Source organism: Monodon monoceros, unplaced genomic scaffold (genome assembly GCF_005190385.1).
Source record: "Monodon monoceros isolate NGI ecotype Baffin Bay Population unplaced genomic scaffold, NGI_Narwhal_1 Super_Scaffold_16, whole genome shotgun sequence".
NCBI classification, from domain to species: Eukaryota; Metazoa; Chordata; class Mammalia; order Artiodactyla; family Monodontidae; genus Monodon; species Monodon monoceros.
In genome coordinates this window covers 73,263,920-73,277,967 of record NW_021703772.1, presented here as the reverse complement: position 1 = coordinate 73,277,967, position 14,048 = coordinate 73,263,920, and the positions used below count along the sequence as shown (strand labels likewise).

Sequence of the window (14,048 nt, the reverse complement as noted above, 5' to 3'; positions counted from 1 at the left end):
AGAAGGAGAGTAGCTGAGGTGGACCTAAACTGATTAAGTAACAATGAGTTGGAGGGAATCCTAAACAAACAAGCCAAGAGAAGGAAAAACAAAAAACAAAAAAAACCTCATCTGAATTTGAAAACGACATTCCATTCTAAACTGAACCATTCTCTGACATTTTCCCCCCATCTCAGGAACATTTTCTATCACCTGTGTACCAAAAAAAAAAAAAAAAGAAAAGAAAAGAAAAAGTCATTGCTTGAATCCTTTTCACCTAAATAAGGCTTAGCAAAATAGGCATAAACATAAGTTACAGGTGTCACTCATCAAAAAGCATACCTGCCTTTGATTCTATGAGCAGATGTTCGTTAGTTCCCAGGCTTAAAAGTTGAAGATTGTTATTGTACCCCTTTGTCAGGATAAACATTTGGTTTATTTGCAAGACAGGGAACTTGACCCAAAAAAGTCAATAAGAGACTTTGAACTGTTTGTACCTGGTTCATTTTATCATTCAGACCTTAGCCCACTTCTTCCCATTTCCAAAAGGCATTTCCGTCCTCTTCCACAGCTCCAAGCCCTTATCTCCAGGGTTCCAGTATCATATTCGACAGGGTTCCAGTCAACTCACTAGACTCAGGTAAGCCCTCTTCTATGTCTGTGTCCCACCTCAATGCTAGTGCCATGCCTATCTCAAACCAGCCCCTCTTACCAACCTTCTGCTTTCTTTTAAGATCAACACCATTCTCCTAGTCACCCAGGTTCCAAAAGTCAGATAACGTTTGTCCACCACCCATCCCTCCCTCTCTTCACAAAAAATGATTCATTCACTCTACAGCTTCTCCAGCCCCAAACCCTAATTCTACCTACTTTCATTTCCTCTTAGGTGCTGGCCATCTACCTTCACCACTAAACTAACCATCAACTGCCAACGGAAGGCTATGTAACAGGGGTCTCACACTCATATGCCTATAGGGACAATGCAGTTAGCATCCAGTGGTGAGGCAGACTAGGAGTCTAAGGAACTAAAGAATAAACAGCAACTGATGCTGGGCCTCAGCACCCGGAGGAGAACAGGATGAGCCAGGACTGCCGTAACCACAGCACACACGTCCCCTCAGACAGACACAATCACAACCACAGGTTTCCTGCAGGAGTATGGGCCTGCTCCTGCCAGAGCTTTCAAGTTTACAGGAGTAGGTGGAAATTTGGACTTTTTGTGGGAAATTTCCCCATATTTAAATGTTGGCAACCATTTTAAAAAATGTTTTGAATGCAGTATCAAACAGGACACAACTCTGAGGTGTATTCAGCCCACGGGCCATCTAGTTTTCAACCTCTGCTATAAAGCATGGTGACTTCGGGATGTATACAGCCTGGGTTAAAGCTCAGGCGTGGGACCTTAGACATCCTCCATCACCCCTCTGAGTCTCAGTCTCTCCTGTTGTAGAATGGGGATAATAAGATGAAGTATCTCACAGAGTTGTATGAGCCTTAAATGAGAGAATGCAAGTAGGGGCCTGATCAGGTCCTCCTTCACAGGTATTATTATCTTATTGCTGCTCTTTAAAAATCAAGTCTAAAACCTCTAGTCTGACATTCAAAGTAAACCATAATTTGGCTCTGAATCTCCCTTTCCAAGTTTTCTTCTAAAGTGCTCTCACCTTAAGGTACGCCAATCGCATCACAAAGAGCTTTGAACTTTTATAACTTCCAGGAATGACCATATATGCTTGGCAAAAAATAAAAATAAATAAAAGTGAGAGAGGGTATGCAATATAACCATTTAAACAGCACTGGCCATTCTACTCAGGACACTTTGGCCTGGAAATTAGTGCAAACTCAGAGACATGAGTCTGCTGTTCCTTTGAGATGTCTCAGGTCTTAATGCCTCTCCAAGAAGCTACACCTCAAGGCACTGAGTCTGATTCTAGTGATTAAAAATATGTACAACTCTGGGACTTCCCTGGTGGCACAGTGGTTAGGAGTCCGCCTGCCAATGCAGGGGACACAGGTTCAAGCCCTGGTCCGGGAAGATCCCACATGCTGTGGAGCAACTAAGCCCGTGCACCACAACTACTGAGCCTGTGCTCTAAAGCAGGAGCCACAACTACTGAGCCTGCGTGCCACAACTCCTGAAGCCTGTGCACCTAGAGCCCGTGCTCCGCAACAAGAGAAGCCACCGCAATGAAAAGCCCACGCACCACAACGAAGAGTAGCCCCCCGCTCACCACAACTAGAGAAAACCTGTGCTCAGCAACAAAGACCCAACACAGCCAAAAATAAAATAAATAAATAAATTTATTTTTAAAAATATATGTACAACTCTATTTTTTACAACTTGACTCAAACAAAAGCCAACTATCTTGTATTTACTTGCCCCATTCCCTGGTTTTGGAATGTTGCCTATTCCACAGCCTACACACAGATAGATACCTCTCCAAATGATAACATCAAAATGGTACCTCTTTCCAAGGCCAGCCAAACAGCTACTTCCTCAAAGGTGTTGGCTGATCCTTATCCCTCTGTATCTTGTGACCAGGATACTCAGAGTTCTGCCCTTTATAGTTACATGTGTGATTCTTCAAACCCTTACTCAAGTGCACCCTAAGATCAACTTGGTTTTACTGAACCTGACAAATGCTTAATAAATGAAGGACAAAGAGGGGGAAAAGATGAAGCAGAAGCAGCAGCAAGGCAGGGAAATGTTAATGATAAGGACAATGACAACAGTGATGGTCGCCGCCATGGGACTGTGCTCTTACTTACATCGTTGAACGCAAAGAGCTGTACTCTACTAACCACGTGTTGCGTTTCTGAACAATAAATGTACAGGGGTATCTTCCCCACCTCTCTCTCGTCCTTTTGGGGCACGTGACCTGCACAGGCACTCCTGCTGTCCCCATATTATGTGAAAAGTCACCCTCCCATTCAAACATAATCTAAATAAACAGGGAGCTAAGTGGCTCCTGCCACCAGTTTAAATTAATTAGTCCCACCTTCGATGCTGATTGGGATCAAGATAATGATGCACGCTTGAAGCTGGTCCAAAACACATACTGGTCACTTTAATCTGATTTGGAGAAACAAGCAAAGACCCCTACACAGAGAGAAGAACACCAGGATTGGGGGGATGATGGGGGAGCAGCAGAGGGGTATGGACCATCTGCAAAGTGACTGAGACTCATACAAGAAGAAAAACAGAATTCTCACCCAGATTAGAATAAACAAATTAAGGCTGATTTTCACAATACCTAGAATAGGTTTTTCTAAACAGCTGCTTAGAGCCCATTAGCAAGTTGTGAAATCGATTTGGTAGATAGAGACCAGAATTTTCTGTAACAAAAATTGAACAGAAATTAGAAAGCATTGCAATAGTGTTTTGTAAAATGTGTAATTCAGCTTTATCTTTAATATGCATGCGTATGTGTGTATGTGCATTCAGTCATGATGTAAACTCAACTGCTGAGAGTCAAAAATGTTTTTAAAATACTCAAATAGAACGTTTGCGTTTATATAATCTCTGGGGACTAAGATTTTCCATTTTTTACTATGCCACACTCATAAAATAGGAGAATGTTTGTTCTTGCCACCTGTTGTGCACAATAGTTCAGTTCTTCAAGCTCAAAAAAGCCTATAAAAAATATCATTTGGGGCTTCCCTGGTGGCGCAGTGGTTGAGAGTCCGCCTGCCGATGCAGGGGACACGGGTTCGTGCTCCGGTCCGGGAAGATCCCACATGCCGCAGAGCGGCTGGGCCCGTGAGCCATGGCCGCTGAGCCTGCGCGTCTGGAGCCTGTGCTCCGCAACGGGAGAGGCCCCAGCAGTGAGAGGCCCGCACACCGCAAAAAAAAAAAAAAAAAAATATATATATATATATATATATATATATATATCATTTGGCACACTTTTCTCTTACCACTTTCCTATTCCCATAGAGGAAGGTGAGAGTCACTCTAGAAAACCACCTACACTTTTTCTTGCTACTGGTTGTCCCTCCATATATTTCTCTCTCTTGTCAGTCCCTGACATCAAGTTACAAGTCCAAAAGCACTGGCTCTCTTGGTGGTTATTTGCTTATAAGCACTGAACTATCACTTAAGGAGAGTGAACAAGCACACTGGATTTTCACCCAGAGTGTAACACCACTTATCAATCATAGCAAAAGTGAAGATTCAGAACTTGGTTTAAAATAGCTCCTCAACCTATCCCCTCTAGACCAGAAATGCTTTTTCTCAAGTTCTTTTTATGGCACATTTTTCTCAGTACCTGCTCTCCAAACTCCAAGTATCATCCCACATCTAATATCTAGCTTTGTCCGAGATTACCCCTACCTTCCTTTATCCCCTCTGCACATTTCTCTTCAAACTCAAGGTTATTTTTTAGTTCAGTCAATAATTCTTCCATAAATGCCTAAAAAAGAAACAAAAACTAGAGCAATCTTATTTTCAATGGCATCCATGCTGCATGGTGGCCACAAAGGCCCATCCGGCTTTCATAGATGAGCAAGGCACCCAGCTGTCACGCGTTCGAGTGGAAAAGATCTACGTGGGACACCCACTCAAATCAGCCCTTAAAAACCTACCAAAAGAGGACTTTACTTTGGATTCTGTCCATTTTCCCAAGAGGTCATCCACCTCTCACATCAGCACTATCTACCACACTATTTTCATGGTCAACTGTTTGAGAACATATGCAACGGGAGAAAGTTAGTGTCGAGGAGTCAATTCACCAGTGTTTGAGTCCCAGCCACACACATGGTACTGCAGGAGTCCTGGCTCTGCAGGCTAGGAAAAATTAGTTGAGATATTTTTCCCCAAAAAAAGAGGTGTCATCCTGAACTCTAAAAACAATCAAAAAAAAGGAACCATATACGAAGAGAATACAATAGATGTTTGTTGAGTTCACTAAGTTAAAATAGCAAGCATAATAAAGAAATATCAAAAACAGTTCCTTCGGGGCTTCCATGGTGGCGCAGTGGTTGAGAGTCCGCCTGCCGATGCAGGGGACACGGGTTCGTGCCCCGGTCCGGGAAGATCCCACATGCCGCGGAACGGCTGGGCCCGTGAGCCCTGGCCGCTGAGCCTGCGCGTCCGGAGCCTGTGCTCCGCAACGGGAGAGGCCACAACAGTGAGAGGCCCGCGCACCGCTTAAAAAAAAAAACAAAAAAAAAAACAGTTCCTTCAACCTACAGTGTCTTTTGTTCCTGGTTCCCAAACACACTTAAGGACTTGTGTCTGGCATCATCTTCTCTCGCGACCGCCTCCCTGACTGTCTAGAGTACTGGCTTCCTTTGCTCCTTTCACATGCAACCATCCAATCATTCTCTCAGCAATTAAAAAACAATTTACTGACTGTGTGGTCCGGGCCAGGTATTATATTAGGCGCAAGAGATACACAGAAGATGAATATGACACAGTCCTTGCCCTCAAGGAGCCCAGTGAGAGAATTTGAAAAGTTTTAAATTGGTGAAGAGAAATGAATTGTGTAGAACTTTAAAAATGGAGGAATGAATAACTTGAAGTCCTTGCCCTCAAAGAGATCAATCAAGTCTCAGAATGAGTAGTGAAGATGACCAAACCCTAAAAGAATGTCAAAAGGCAAAATCCAGGAAGCATTCTTGCTTGCAATGACCAACCATTCTGAGCCCTGAAGGATTTGACTGTCCTCAAAAGTGGGAGAAATGAGGGATAGGGCAGCCAAGGTTTAGCCTTTATGATGAGAGAGCTGAACTCCTGCAAATCCATCAGGGCACCTGCGCTAAATCGGACCCTCTGACCTAGCCCATCCTCCAAAAACAAACTTCACCTGCTGCATGAACCTCCACAAAATTTAGAAAGGCTAAAATGTAAAGTCACTTTCCCAGTCACAGAAATAAAGGTCAAATACCCAGAGCAAACAATGAAGCAACTCCAATGGGCAAAGTGGAATGTTGGTCAAAGACTGAAACCCAAAAATCAAACAACTGAGTGGCGGTGGCTCTGGAGAAAAAAGCTCTCCTGGATCACAGGAGAGTCTTTTAGACATATAAACAAGCTCAGATTTCCAGAAACACATACAAGAGCACAAGAATATTATTCAACTGTGCAGCCGGTTTGAATACTGGGGGTAGGGGGAAATATTTGTTTCAACTTCAAAAAGGAAGCTGCTGGGTCTCCTATTAATTTTGAGAGCATAAGTTCAAGTAAAACTACCTTCAATCTGAACCAAAGGCTGTGATGTGCCAACCACACCAACTCTTGACGAAGCTCTTTCATAAGGGGTCTTTAATTTGAAGGCCCTTCCCAATAGGCAAATCCTGGTTTGGAACTTCTGATTCTTAAACTAGCATGGCAAGCAAGAGCAGTCTATGGCCAAGTATTAAAAAAGAAGAGGTAAGTATTCCATTTGGTTCTTTTAAGAGCTGGAGTTGGCCACAGAAAGAAACACAAAGTTTTCACTCCAAGAGATCAAAGAAAGCATTTTGTACCAGGAAACCCAATTCAAATCCTCATTTCCAGGAATAAAGCCACAGTGCCCAATATTTGCTTGGGAAAATAAAACAGGAGACTATGTGGACTCCAATTAAAATCTCTGATGGTTTTATTTCAGAGCCTCGCCAGTTTAATGCCGTGAACATTTTAGCCAGGCACTGCTTTAACTTAAATAGCGGCTTCCCAGTCTGAACGGTCACACTTACACTGGGTAAAACCGAAAGCGTTTCAACACTTCATGACAGCATTCTTTGCCCCATCCTGAGCACTAGATATATAAGACAAGGTGATGCTGAGAAGTGCCAGCTTCAGCCCAGCCCATGTCTCCCATAACCGCAGTCAGGAGAAACCAGGCAACAGTCCATGCTATTATTCTAGTCACGATATTGGAAATGAGAGTGGAAGCAGGAGAAAATGGGTAGGGGGCAGGGGGGACATACCTCAATCTTATTCAGGTATGACAACAATCAGCTTGCTTTAAAATTATCACCTGGGGTCTTGTCAATCAGCCAACAGTTCTTGCGTGCCTACTTCACACAGGCACCAAGCTAAGTCTACGTAGTGCAGTGACATACTCCCCAAGTAATCATTATGTTAATGGTTATGTGTTTAATTTCCTTTATCTTTTTATAAAAAAGTATGCATCGTGTATGTAGGTTATAAAGTCTAAAAATAAAATCAGCACCCATGAACACATCACTTAATCCAAAAACCAGAATATCACCCAATACTGTATCATCTACCTACCTCCCCCACCCCACCCAAATCCCCAGGTCCCCGCAACACACACACACACACACACACACACACACACACACACACACAGAATTCATTGTCCTGAACTTGGGTTTCAATCTAAGTACGAATGCATTGGCCTTCCCTGGTGGCGCAGTGGTTAAGAATCCACCTGCTAATGAAGGAGACACGGGTTCGAGCCCTGGTCCGGGAAGATCCCACGTGCCGCGAAGCAACTAAGCCCGTGCACCACAACTACGGAGCCTGCAATCTAGAGCCCGCGAGCCACAACTACTGAGCCCGCACGCCACAACTAATGAAGCCCGCGCTCCGCAACAAGAGAAGCCACCGCAATGAGAGGCCTGCGCACTGCAAGGAAGAGTAGCCCCTGCTTGCCGCAACTAGAAAAAAGAAAGCCCACGTGCAGCAACAAAGACCCAACGCAGCCAAAAATAACTAAATAAACAAACAATTTTTTTTAAAAAAGTATGAATGCATCTTTAGGATTATTTCCTAATCATAACCAGTGAGTTGGCTTTCCAAATACAGCAGTGTTATATTGTTTCTTCTTAAAAGATGATGTCTTTAAGGGTTTTTTTTTAAGGTGAATCGTTGCTTTAAAGACAAATACTAACTAATTAATAGACTGAGACAGACTTGGCTATGGTAAACTCATGACGACAGTGTACAAATGAATGACCTTTGTGGCAAACACTGGCAAGAATGGCCGAGAACATGGGTTCCACAGTCCCACAAACTCCTGGTTCAAATCCCCCACTCCACCACTGACTAGCTCTACAGCTTAGGGCAACTTAATTTTGCAAGCCTCTATTTCTTATTGTAAAGGAATGAAATGATAATAAACCATATGGTTGTTGTGAAAATATAGTGAAAAAGTGCGTGTGAAGAGCTGAGCACAGTGCCTGGCATGTTTTATCCAGTCCACCTCCTCCCCAAATCAACATCTCTGTCATTAAATTCACTCAAAACATATCAGAGGATTGTCCCACCATCAGTAGTTTACTTCTCCCTAATTTCTAACATGTAAAAATAAATCAAGAGTCAGGGATCCAACAGCAGAGCAAGCACAGAGGAGAGGTTCCAGTCCCAGCTCCTGTTTGCCTAAAGTACACTATTTACGCATTGATTCCATCTTCACCTCATGACCTTGAATAGCGGGATCATTTTTCAAATCCATTTCTACCCCATCCCTCCCTCCCCCAGAAAGCTGGACTACTCAATCCAACCTTACCTAGAAGCCTATCACGATCATCACGGGACTAGTCCTGTGCAATCTAGGGTAAGATAGAGGCATAGTCTCTATTTACTGATTCAATCACTATTATCCGTTCTGTTGACAAATGCACAAAATTTGGTAAATCACTACTTTGGAAACAAAACATTACAGTACTATTAACGGAATTAAGTTCCTCACTTCTGAAATTAATTCGCCACATTCCTGAATATGGCGTACTCCTCCATCTTTACTCTGCATCCTTAATACCCTTTTAAATTACTTAGAGGCAACAAGAGACTTACTCGGATTCAAATGATCACTCTCTTCCAAGGCACGAAAGTTGTAAAACTACTGCCTATATCAAGTTTTATTTAAAACCACTCTCTCCATTTCAAGTAAAACTTACCCATACTTCTAGAAAAGGAGAGAATGAACCCATCCCGGCCCTTGATTTTTTTTTGCCATCTATGCAGAATTTATTGCAACATCATTCACCACCTTTGAGTATTTTCAGAAGGGGTGACGGTAGAAATGCGATTATCCAACACACAATGCAATCAGTCTAAGGCCTACACATCTCAGCCTCAAAAGACTTCTGTTTTTTTAATCCCAGGACAGAAAACAAAAACAACTGAATCACAAGAAAGGAGACTTGGTCTTAGAAGCCAGGTGATCCAAGTCCTGACCAGGCCTAAGATAACCTCCCAACCCCTGTGTCCCCATCAGTGAAATGGTGAAGATCCATAATTCATACTCAAGCATACTGTAAAACTGGGTGGTGAGGCCAGTGTCTGAGGTCAGCACAAGTCTAGTGTCTGCTGGCTGCCCAAGCCCGGGCCCCCTGCCAGCCACCCACCTCCAGAGACAAGTGCCAGGACATACTATAGTGTTTCCATTTAAGGCTCGCCACTTGGATCAGCCCAGCTCTTGAAATTTCTTACCACCACCTTTCCAGGAAGAATTTTTTGGGGGGAAAAGGGAGGTGGTGTCTATTTTTTGCCACCGCCTTTCCTTGGGCTGTCAGAACAGTCTGCATCTGTGGGACAGGATTCTTTAAAACCACTGGGTTAAGTCCGTGTCTAAATGCCAGGGCCTCTTTTCAAAAATATACCAAAGTACATATGAGATCAGTCCCTTTTCTCATCATCATCGAACTCCCACCTCACACACTTCAAAAAAGAAAGAAAGCCCAATAAAATTTACAAACCCATTGTATTACTTTGCTACCTCTCTCCCAAAGCCACATTAAGCACAACTTTTTAACCAAGACTTTTCTTTTGCTACTAAGTGGAATGTTTTCTTCCCTAAGTAGCTTCTTCTACAGTTTATCTCCCATGCAAGGAGCGTTCAAAACTCCCGGGGAAAAGAAGGGGAGTCTGGGGAGAGTGGGAGACTTATCTGGCACAAACTGGACAGAGCTGAGGCAGTCTAGAACCCGACGGAAGTTAGGGAGTCCGGCAGCCCCAGAGGCCCACATCTCTCCCCAGCGCACCCAAGGGTCTAGCCTCGCTGTTTTGGTGACCGTGTTGAAGGAAGGGTTTTAAACTTGGCAAAGTACCGTGCAACATCTGTAACCACATTTGCCTTCTGGGGATCGGAAGATGAATCCCACATTCCTGGCTTTCAAGCTTTTTGAAACTGCAGCTAGGAAGAACGGAGGGAGGGAGGGCGTTGAGCAGAGTTTATTGGCTGTCTTTCCAGCAGAAAATTCCTCTTGGAAGAGACGGATATTTTGAGGGTGGGGGTGATTCGCCCATCCCTTTACTCTCTACCAAGCTCAGCTAGGAAGGTGAGCCCCGTGGCCAGGCGGTCAGATCGATTTACAAGTCAGAGGCGCGCACCCTGAAGGAGTTCACTACATGCACACACGCGCGTACACACACACGCGCGCACGCACACACACACACACACACACTGCAAACCAGAGACCACCGCACTCCGCGCCTCTGCCCTCTGCCACATCCCACCGGCAGTTCAGGCCCACAGCAAGACAGTTTTGTTCCGCGGCGGCTTCCCCCACCGAGAGTGAATCGGCTTGGGGGAGAAAGGAATGAAAGCGAGGGGGAGGCACCTCAGACGCCCACCCTCCCACCCCCAATTCCTGCCCCTTCTCCCGCTAGGCTCCCTCTTCCCTCGGTCCTCCCGGTTCCGGCAGACGCGGCCGGCGACCTGCACTAACCTCTGGTCCCGCGGCGGCGGGGGGCCGAGCCGGGGGAGGCGGAGTGCGAGCCAGCCGGGCGCTGCAGGTCGGCGCGGCGCGGGGCGGGGCGGTGCAGCCGGCGAGGGAGCCCGGAACTCCGCGGGGCCGAGGGCCGGCGGCCGGCCCAGAGCGGCAGTGGCGGCGGCTGCGGCGGGCGGGTGCGGCGAGCCGGTGCGGGGCGCCGGGGGCTTTCCAGCCCTGGGGCCGGCGCGGCTGGCCGAGGAGCTGCCTGGCAGCGGCGGCGGCAGCGGCAGCCACCCCGGGGAAAGAGCCGGAGGAGGGAGGGGAGGCGGGGTGAAGAGGAGGCGGAGAAGGAAGGGGAGGAGGGCGGGCGGAATAAACTTCCCGAGGCGCTGCGGCACGGGCTGGAAAGACGGCCGCGGGCGGGCCGGGTGGGGGCTGGCCCGGGGGGCGGCGGGGGCGGGGGCGGAGGACGGTCACTGGAGAGTAGAAAAGTTCCCCCAGCGCCGAGGGGGAGGCTGCGGCGGCGGCGGCGGCTGCAAAGAGCAGGAGCCGGAGCGGGAGGAGCGGGAGGAGGAGGAGAAGGAAGTGGCTGCGGAGCGCTCGGCCAATGAGTGTCTGGAGCTGTGATTAACCAGGCAGCAACACATCATTTCCTCCCGGCGCGGATCCAGGGAGCCGGGAGGGAGAGGGAAGGCGGCGGGGCGGGGCAGTCCCCGCGCCCCCTGCAGGCGCCTAGCCGGGGGCGAGCCCGCCGAGCCCCGCCGAGCCTGGCCGAGCCGCCCCCGGCGCGCCTGGCGCTGTCTGGCGGGCAAGGAGGAGGCTGCGAGCGCGCCGCCCGCGGGGCTCCTCGGAGGCGGGGAGGCGGCGGGGCAGGCCCGAGCCGTGCTCCCGCGGCCGGGGTGGGAGGTGGAGAGGCTGCGCAGCGGGGTGAGTGCCCAGGTACGCGCGGGCGGGGCCGTCTGGACAGCTCCCGGGGGCGCGCGGGGCGGGCGGGCCGGCGGGCCGGCGGGCTGCCTCCCGGGCCCGGGACTTCGGGCGGCGTGCGGCTGGAGTCCAGCTTGACAGACTTAGGCTGGATTCTCGGAGAGAAGCCTCGGCATTCTCATCCAGGCCATTTCTGACCTGTCTTCAGATCCCCTTCCACTTGGCTCATTTCCTCGTAAGGTCTGGGGTTATGCAAGAGCTTGCCATTTTTGCAGTCCGCCTCCTTAGTAATAAAAATATGCATTTGGGGCGGGGGGAGGGGGCTCTGCGGTAATCTGGCCCTGCCCTAGGCGCCATGAGAGCTTACAGTGGATAGGAAGGGACATTCCCCGCCACAGGGAGGCTGACAACCTCGGTCCTTAGATACACAAAACACACCAGTGTGCTAATATTATCCAGAGCATCAAAAAGGCATGTGAGGATCAAATTTTGCATGGTGCCTGCTGAGTGTAAGGAAAGCACCAAGCCATTTTCTCTGCCCTCTGGAAGTTTAGAATGCACAGTTCTATCACAAAGCCAAATAAAAGCGTGAAGCTAATAAATGGGAATACCATAAAGTATTTTTATCTCTACAGGTTCATTCATGCAGCAGGCATTTACTGGGTGACTGTCTGCAGTACTGCAAAAGGCTGCAAAGAAAATGGAAGATCTGGTCCCTGCAGGTCAGGAGTTTACAATCTAATTAGAAACACAAGGCAAATATACATGAAACCCCTAGAAAAGAATCCCCAGGTACTATACAAGCAAGAAGATGTAGAAGGCTGGGGGCATTTTTCCATAAGGGGAAGGGCTTTGTACCTGTATGACTGGTGGGAATCAGGAGAGGAAATTACAGGTCAGTCCAGCAAGAGTGCCTGTATGTATTCTGGCTCTGTAGAACAATGTGGCAGGTACCTCAGTGTCACTTGGCTGAAGCGTCAGCCCTGCCACTTACAAACTGTGTGACCTTGGGTACATTTTGACCCTCTTTAAGAGGGAATATAGCCTGTCTCATGAGGTTTGTTGTGCGGTTCAAATGAGATTACACACATGTGGGAGCTTCTCAAGCTGCTGTGTGGAATATTCCTCAGTCGGGTCCATTTACAGCGTTCTCATGTTACTGACCTCTTCTTGGTAAGCTGCTTTGTAGTATCCTCTAGGCTGTAAGCTCCAGGAGGGAAGGAACCAAGTTTGGTTGTGTCCACCATGTATCATCATGCCTAGCAGAGTAGCACATGTGAGTACTCAATGAAGGTTTGCTGAGTAAGTCAATAAATGAACTAATGAATCCTGTTAAGCTTTTGACTGTTCCTTTTATCTCTAACTTCACAGTGGTCTTATTGTGTGGCTGGCTCAATGCAGAACCCTCTAACTCAACCCTCATGTAAACTAAGTTGTATTCCAGGAGACTCTCTGGGAGGATTCTGGGTACTTCTTGCAGCCTTGTAACATAGATAAATTGATAGAGAGTGTGTGTGTGTGTGTGTGTATATAAAACAGGAGGATACACAAGGATACAGCCCTTCACACAAGGCCCACCAATGCAAGGATACAGCCCAAATACAGACCTTTGGCTTGGATACCTTAATCCAGGGTTTCTCAACCTTGGTGCTATAGACATCTTTGGTTGGATAATTATTGTGGGGTGCTGTCCTGTGCAGTGTAAGAGGTTTTGCAGCATCCTTGACCTCTATCCATTACATGCAAATAGGACTCCCTCCACAGTCATGACAACCAAAAATGTCTCCAGACATTGCCAAATGTCTAGGGAGGTGGGAGGAAGCAAAATCACTGCCCATTGAGAACCACGACTTACCGCAACATCTAACCCACTGATTTAACTCTGGTGGAAAATCACACTAGTAAAGTAACTTGGAGGAAATACATCTTCTGTCATTCTCAGATTCCCAGATCTCTTCCATCGTATGTTTCAAGGAGCAGGACTCTTGTTAATTAATTGCGGCTGCATTGTGAATTGGCAACTCTTCTGTTTTCTGCATATCCTCCTCCTTTACACCCAGATCAACATGTTCATTTCTAAAAGTCAACAGCTTTCAAAAACTATTAGGAAACAGAGTCTTGAGCAACCTAAGAGTCCTGTACAATATTTTCCTATAAAATTGGGGAAATTTATTCTATAAAATTTTGCAGACTGTGATACAGAATATAAATTATAATTTTTAGAAATAATTTCATTTAAAATATCTAAGCAACTACAGTGAGTGATTTTCTCTCATCTTAAAGCCATTTCTTTTTGGCTCCCAGAGTGTTTTCCTTTCATAACCGTATAAAGGAACATGGCTTATTAAAACCTATAAAGCAAAATTCAGCTTAGTTATATATATCAACTTTTACAAGCAAATTCTTTAGAAGAATATTGGTGGGATGTTTGAGAGCTGGTGTTGATGAGAATCATGATGGATTGATGTGCTGCAGTTCAATTTCTAGAGGCTTCTGGAAGAAAAATAAAGATTAGTGGTTGAAGGAATGAACAAACA

At 46.6% G+C, this 14,048-nt stretch overlaps 1 protein-coding gene and 1 long non-coding RNA gene across 2 annotated transcripts in view; one reads left to right on the top strand and one right to left on the bottom strand.

The window, feature by feature from the left end:
* Positions 1–1,135, top strand: part of LOC114896744 — a 1,414-nt gene extending 279 nt beyond the window's left edge. The window contains exons 2-3 of the long non-coding RNA XR_003793893.1: positions 19–619; positions 866–1,135. This is a non-coding gene — a long non-coding RNA (uncharacterized LOC114896744). The remainder of the gene's footprint in view (positions 1–18; positions 620–865) is intronic.
* Positions 1–10,783, bottom strand: part of ACVR1 (activin A receptor type 1) — a 126,714-nt gene extending 115,931 nt beyond the window's left edge. The window contains exon 1 of the mRNA XM_029225033.1: positions 10,603–10,783. The gene's annotated coding sequence lies outside the window, so the exon portion shown is untranslated. The remainder of the gene's footprint in view (positions 1–10,602) is intronic.
* Between the last annotated feature and the right edge of the window lie 3,265 nt (positions 10,784–14,048).